Below are 7,626 nucleotides of genomic sequence, written 5' to 3'. Positions count from 1 at the left end.
ATGTGTGTTTATCCGCTGCAGAGTAACTGATGAAGCAATGCTGAATGCTTTGAGTGAGTACACTATAGTAATGAATAAAACATCTTTTAAGGTGTAGTTTGTTTGAAATTACAATAATTAAAATAGTTATTACAGCACTTTTCTGATTCTTGATATATGTGCATTTGATACAGAGCTTTTGTGATGGAGCAGGTGACAGCAGCATTTGTGGAAAAAAGGGAAAACCTGAAACAAAAGTATAAAGTAAGATCATTTTGTTTCTTCTAATACAGAAATCAAATAACATCGTGCTGTTAAAATTACTGCTTTTGTATTGTGTTTGAGCATCTTTGCAGGATCTGAAATGTCTGCAGACTGGTGTGAGCTGTGAAGATGCATCATTTTCAGCCTCCTAGAAATGGTCCAGTGCCATGAATGAAACGCACCATCACTCCACCTCTTACTGCCTCATGAGGGCTGGATGTTGCTGTGGTCTCTTCATCCTCAGTGAGCCCAGAGCCAGTGAGAGCATCTAGTGAAAGACCAAAAGACTGAGGATGTGATTTTGGTCAAGTTTGTTCTGCTGGTTTGTTCAAACAATGAGTCAATGAAACCAGAGTTTCAGAAGCTTCAAAAGAATCATCAAATAATATCATGAAGAATCTGAAAGTCAGGCTCCATTGACTGATATTGTATGAACACAAACCAGCAGGACAAACTTGACCAAAATCACCATTTGTGTTCAGAAAAAACAAAAACACTAGCAACTGCATAGCAGCACCATAGCAACCACCCAGAACACCCTAGCAACCGCATAGCAACACCCTAGCAACCGACCTGCGTACCTTAACAACCCTATCTATCTATCTGCTAGCAAAATGCTAGCAATTGGCTAATCATGTTAACATCATGCTTATCATGCTAGAAACGTGATAGCAACATGCTAGTAACTTCTTAAACTTTTCAAACTTTTTTAAACTTTCTGGTCCGGCTTTCTCAAGCCAACTTAAAGTTTGTCTTGACTAACTTTTTTTTTTTTATCGAGTTAAGTTGGCTTGAGAAAGCCAACTTACTGAAATGCTACTTATAGTGATTATTATTAAGTTGGCTTGAGAAAGCCAACTTACTGAAATGCTATTTAAACTTCTTCTTCTTATTATTATTATTATTATTATTAAGTTGGCTTGAGAAAGCCAACTTGCTGAAATCCGTCTTAAACTTATTATTATTATTAAGTTGGCTTGAGAAAGCCAACTTACTGAAATCCGTCTTAAACTTATTAAGTTGGCTTGAGAAAGCCAACTTACTGAAATCCGTCTTAAACTTATTATTATTATGTTGGCTTGACGAGGGCGAGCAATTCCCCTCCTCTAGAGTCGTATAACTCCTCTTACTCAGTTTCACTTTAAAATCGGTTCAAAATACAAATAAATACACATTTCATTCACCCTGACAAGCTAAACCAACATATCTGATTATTACCGGGTCAGGGCTCATTAAGAATTACTGTCTGGCCAGAGAACAGTGTGAAAGACGAGAGAACTGTCACCGCACCGATCAGCGAGTGCAGTCCGTACTTGCTCACAACAACAGCATTTGTACTTGTTTTAGAGCCTTTTAAAATGAAATATTCCAGCGATTGCATACAATCCACCCATTAAAACACAACAAGAGCTAAATTCAGGTGTTTGTGAGCTGTTTTAGTGTGAAACTGAAAGCCTTGCGTCAGGTATCTTGAGATCGCAAGACTGCAGCGTCCTCATTAAACTTCTGTATTTGCACGTCTTTAAGCCTTGTGAATGCAAAAACTCCAGTGAATTTACAGAATATAACTATAAGAACATATTAAAGGGCAAAGTTGAGTGCATGTGAGCTTTATTTATGTTTCACTGACATCCGCCTCGCGTCGCGCCGACTTCTCAACACTCGAATGGACAAAAAGGCTACATACAGAAACTACATCATTTACATCTTCTGCATTAAAACACTCCAGCGAATGAAGACAATACACTTAGAACAATATATTATTGAGGTAAAATGAGTGTTTATGAGTGCTTGTGAGAGATTTTTTGTCTAATTGCAGAGCAAGGCGTCGCAGCTCGGACGCTTGCGCTCCGGACCGCATTCATCCTCTCCTTCTCTCAATAAGAAAGACTACTCTTGGACAAACACAGACAAAATTATTTCAAAATGCATGATAGCTTAGTGAATATAATCGAAAACATTCGTTTATGTCTCACGTGAACATAAACTGTTGAGAAAAAAATCGGAGGTGGATGGATGTGAATATTATAGCGACCGCATTTACCAGCTGCTTTCTGTCTTCAATGTTAATCCATAAAAACCAGAATATCATTCGTTTGTCTTGGCTTCTTTTATTTGTGTATTTATTTATTTATTTATTGCTCTAACAAGAATCAATATTTAATGAAAACTATGCAATGATATTTTAGGATTCTTCCATTTCTGCATCTAAACATCTACAAACCTAAAACCTGCTCTGTTATACTGTTGTTTGCAAATTGTTTATCGCGCAATTTAACTGATATCTACATTTTTTTTTCATAATAACCTTGTATGTTAGAATCGACAATTACAGCGGTCTATAACAAAAATTACCAGGGTTTGTACAAGCTGCTTAAAAAGCTTGAAGTAGCCTACTTGTCTTTTACTTTTTGAAATGTAAATCCTAAAAATAAAAAAAAAACCTTGGAAACAGCCATATTTATGAAAAGGTGCTTGACCTATTGAAAAACAATATGAATGAAATTAGTGTTTAATTTTTAGTAATGACAATTTTTGTTGTCATAAAATCCTTCATTACAATGCAAAATAACAATTGTCTATACAAAATATTATGAAAAAAATAACTCTTGTACTTTTTTCATCATTGTTTATATATTATAATTGTAAAAAAAAAAACAACATTTAACAAGTCACATAATAATCAATCATCACTGCTTAAAAATGTAAGTCGAAAATTAAACACTTAAAGCATGAAATAATATACAGAATCAGTAAATTCGAGTTTAATGTGAGTATATTATCAGTAAACTAAACATTAAACATTTGTAATCATTCAAGAAATATTGGCAATTTCATCTTAATTTTGTTCAGAGATGAAGGCCATAATGCTAATGTCCACACGAGGGAGCCACAGGATAGCAAATTCTTTAAGATCTGTTCAAAGACTTAGAAAATGTTTCATTTAAGTAACCGAATAAAACTGCATATAAATTCATTATATTTTCATAACCTTTAATAAAGCCCAATATTAAGTATACAAAAACTGTATATATCTCCTAAATACTGATAGACCATTACTTTTTTATCTTAATTTTAATGGTATTGACAATATATTTCTCAAGTTGTCAGACATTACTGAAAAAGTGAGGAAGGGACACTATATTAGTTATCTGTTTTCTTATTGTGCATATAATAGTACTCATAATTTACTTGAAAAGAGACACGTCCATTGTGTAACTGCATCATCTACACACACCATTGTGCTTGTACCCCTAATGATCTTAGATGGTCAAGCTGGGAGACCTGCTAAAAGACCAACCAAGTTTAAACCAGCTACTTTCAGCTTAAACCAGCTAAGACTAGACAACTAGCCTAGTCTGGTTTTAGCTGTTTTTTAATGAATCAACTGGTTTTAGCTGGTTTTAACTGGTTTTTAACTTGCTTTGTTTAACTGTTTTTTTACTGATGCTAATGATTAATGATGATAGTAACATGTTAATAATGCTAGAATTATGCTAGTAACTTGTTAACCATCCAAGTAACATGCTAATCTTGCTGAAAACATGCTAGCAACATGCTAGTAACATGCTAGACATGATATAAACATGTTGACAATGCTAAAAACATGCTAGCAACACGCTAGTGACATGCTAATAATGCTTGAATCATGCTAGTAACTTGCTAACCATGCTAGAATCACGCCAGTAACATGCTAATCATGCTAGAAAGATGCTACTCATGCTAGAGAAATGATGATAACTTGCTAATCATGCTAACAACATGCTAGTAACACCCTAGCAACCACCTTGAGTACTCTAGCAACCGTATAGCAACACCCTAGCAACCACCCCGAGTACGATAGCAGCCACCTAGCAACACCTTAGTAACAACCCCGGTACCATAACTACCACCTAGCAACACCCTAGCAACCGCCCCGAGTACCCTAGCAACCACATAGAAACACCCTAGCAACCACCCTGGGTACCCTAGCAACCAAATAGCAACACCTTAACAACCACCCCAAGTACCCTAGCAACTGCATATCAACACCTTAGCAACCAACCCGGGTACCCTAGCAACCGCATAGAAACAACCTAGCAACCAACGCGAGTACCTTAGCAACACCCTAGCAACCACACCAGGTACCTTAGCAAAAGCATAGCAACACCTTAGGAACCGCCACGGGTAACCTAGCAACCGCATAGCAACACCTTAGCAACCATAGCAACCGCATAGCAACACTGTTGCAACCACCCCAGCAACCGCATAGCAACACCTTAGCAACCACCCTGGGTACCCTAGCAAATGCATAGCAACACAGTAGCTACCACCCGAGTACCCTAGCAACCGCATAGCAACTCCTTAGCTACCGCCCCGGGTACCTTAGCAACCTCATAGCAAAACCGTTGCAACCATCCCGGGTACCCTTGCAACCGCATAACAAAACCCTAGCAACCACCCCAGTACCTTAGCAACCGCATAGCAACACCTTAGCAACCGCCCCGGGTACCCTAGAAACCGCATTGCAACACCTAAGCAACCACCCTGGGTACCCTAGCAAATGCGTAGCAACACCCTAGCATCCCCTTAGCAACCTTGCCGGGTAACCTAGCAACCGCATAGCAACACCTTTGCAACCACCCCGAGTACCTTAGCAACCGCGTAGCAACACCTTAGCAACCACCCCAAGTACCCTAGCAACACCTTAGCAACCAACCCGGGTACCCTAGCAACCGCATAGAAACAACCTAGCAACCAGCCCGAGTACCTTAGCAACCGCATAGCAACACCCTAGCAATCACACCAGGTACCTTAGCAAAAGCATAGCAACACCTTAGGAACCGCCCCGGATAACCTAGCAACCGCATAGCAACACCCTAGCAACCATAGCAAACGCATAGCAACACAGTAGCAGCCATCCCGAGTACCTTAGCAACCGCATAGCAACACTTTAGCAACCGCCCCGAGTGCCTTAGCAACCGCATAGCAACACTTTAGCAACCGCCCCGGGAACCCTAGAAACCGCATAGCATCGCCCAAAAACCGCAAAGCAACCCCTTAGCAACCTTCCCGGGTAACCTAGCAACCGCATAGCAACACCTTTGCAACCACCCCGAGTACCTTAGCAACCGCGTAGCAAAACCTTAGAAACCAACCCGGGTACCCTAGCAACCGCATAGCAACACCCTAGCAACAGCCCCGAGTACCTTAGCAACTGGATACCAACACCTTAGAAACTGCCCGGGTACCCTAGCAACAGCATAGCAACACCTTATCAACCACCCGGGTACACCCTAGCAACCACCCCGAGTACCTTAGCAACCGCATAGCAACACCCTAGCAACCATCCCGGGTAACCTAGCAACCGCGTTGCAACACAGTAGCCCAGTAGTTACCTCATGTAACCTAGCAACCGCATAGCAACACCTTTGCAACCACCCCGAGTACCTTAGCAACCGCATTGCAACAACCTAGCAACCATCCCGGGTACCCTAGCAACCGCGTTGCAACACAGTAGCAACTACCTCGGATACCCTAGCAACTGTATAGCAACCAACACGAGTACCTTAGCAACCGCATTGCAACACCTTAGCAACCACCCCGGGTACCCTAGCAACTGAATAGCAACACCTTAGCAACCGCCCCAGGTACCCTAGCAACCGCATAGCAACACCCTAGCAACCACCCAAGGACCCTTGTAACCGCATAGCAACACCCTAGCAACCACCCAAGGACCCTTGTAACCGCATAGCAACACCCTAGCAACCACCCAAGGACCCTTGTAACCGCATAGCAACACCCTAGCAACCACCCAAGGACCCTTGTAACCGCATAGCAACACCCTAGCAACCACCCAAGGACCCTTGTAACCGCATAGCAACACCCTAGCAACCACCCAAGGACCCTTGTAACCGCATAGCAACACCCTAGCAACCACCCAAGGACCCTTGTAACCGCATAGCAACACCCTAGCAACCACCCAAGGACCCTTGTAACCGCATAGCAACACCCTAGCAACCACCCAAGGACCCTTGTAACCGCATAGCAACACCATAGCAACCACCCCGGGTACCCTTGCAACCGCATAGCAAAACCCTAGCAACCGCCCCAGGTAACCTAGCAACCGCATAGCAACACCTTAGCAACCGCCCCAGGTACCCTAGCAACCGCATAGCAACACCATAGCAACCACCCCGGGTACCCTTGCAACCGCATAGCAAAACCCTAGCAACCACCACGGGTAACCTAGCAACTGCATAGCAACACCTTAGCAATCGCCCCAGGTACCCTAGCAAACGCATAGCAACACCATAGCAACCACCCCGGGTACCCTAGCAACTGAATAGCAACACCTTTGCAACTGCCCCGGGTACCCTAGCAACTGCATAGCAACACCCTAGCAACCACCCCCTTGCAACCGCATAGCAAAACCCTAGCAACCACCCCAGTACCTTAGCAACTGCATAACTACACCTTAGCAACCGCCCCTGGTACCATAGCAACCGCATAGCAACACCTTAGCAACCGCAAAGCAACACCCTAGCAACCACATAGAAACCTTCCCGGGTAACCTGGCAACCGCATAGCAACACCTTTGCAACCACCCCAGTACCTTAGAAACCGCATAGCAACACCATAGAACACACCCCGGGGTACCCTAGCAACCGCATAGCAGCACCCTAGTAACCGCCCCCAGTACCTTAGCAACCGCATAGCAACACTTTAGCAACCGCCCCGGGTACCCTAGAAACCGCATAGCATCACCCTAAAAACCGCAAAGCAACCCCGTAGCAACCGTCCCGGGTAACCTAGCAACCGCATAGCAAAATCTTAGCAACCACCCCGTGTTCCCTAGCAACTGCATAGCAACACCCTAGCAACCACATAGGAACATCTTAGCAACCACCCTGGGTTCCCTAGCAACTGCATAGCAACACTCTAGCAACTGCATAGCAACACCTTAGCAACCAACCCGGTTACCCAAGCAACTGCATAGTAACACCCTAGCAACCACCCTTAATACCTTAGCAACCGCATAGCAACACCTTAGCAACCACCCTGGGTACCCTAGCAAATGCATAGCAACACAATAGCTACCACCCCGAGTACGCTAGCAACCGCATAGCAACTCCTTAGCTACCGCCCCGGGTACCTTAGCAACCACATAGCAACACCCTAGCAGCCACCCCGGGTACCCTAGCAACCTCATAGCAGCACCGTTGGAACCACCCCGGGTACCCTTGCAACCACATAACAAAACCCTAGCAACCACCCCAGTACCTTGGCAACCGCATAGCAACACCCTAGCAACCACACCAGGTACCTTAGCAAAAGCATAGCAACACCTTAGGAACCGCCCCGGGTAACCTAACAACCGCATAGCAACACCCTAGCAACCAT

The 7,626-nt window shown here is 43.6% G+C and overlaps 1 long non-coding RNA gene across 1 annotated transcript in view; it reads right to left on the bottom strand.

Moving 5' to 3' along the window:
- Positions 1-7,152: 7,152 nt before the first annotated feature.
- The window catches only part of LOC107665181 (uncharacterized), a 2,048-nt gene continuing 1,574 nt past the window's right edge, over positions 7,153-7,626 (bottom strand). Inside the window, exon 3 of the long non-coding RNA XR_001631527.1 lies at positions 7,153-7,171. This is a non-coding gene — a long non-coding RNA (uncharacterized LOC107665181). The remainder of the gene's footprint in view (positions 7,172-7,626) is intronic.

The sequence above is a fragment of the Sinocyclocheilus anshuiensis genome, unplaced genomic scaffold, assembly GCF_001515605.1.
Source record: "Sinocyclocheilus anshuiensis isolate Anshui unplaced genomic scaffold, SAMN03320099.WGS_v1.1 scaffold639, whole genome shotgun sequence".
NCBI lineage: Eukaryota > Metazoa > Chordata > Actinopteri > Cypriniformes > Cyprinidae > Sinocyclocheilus > Sinocyclocheilus anshuiensis.
This window is presented reverse-complemented; position numbering and strand designations above follow the sequence as displayed.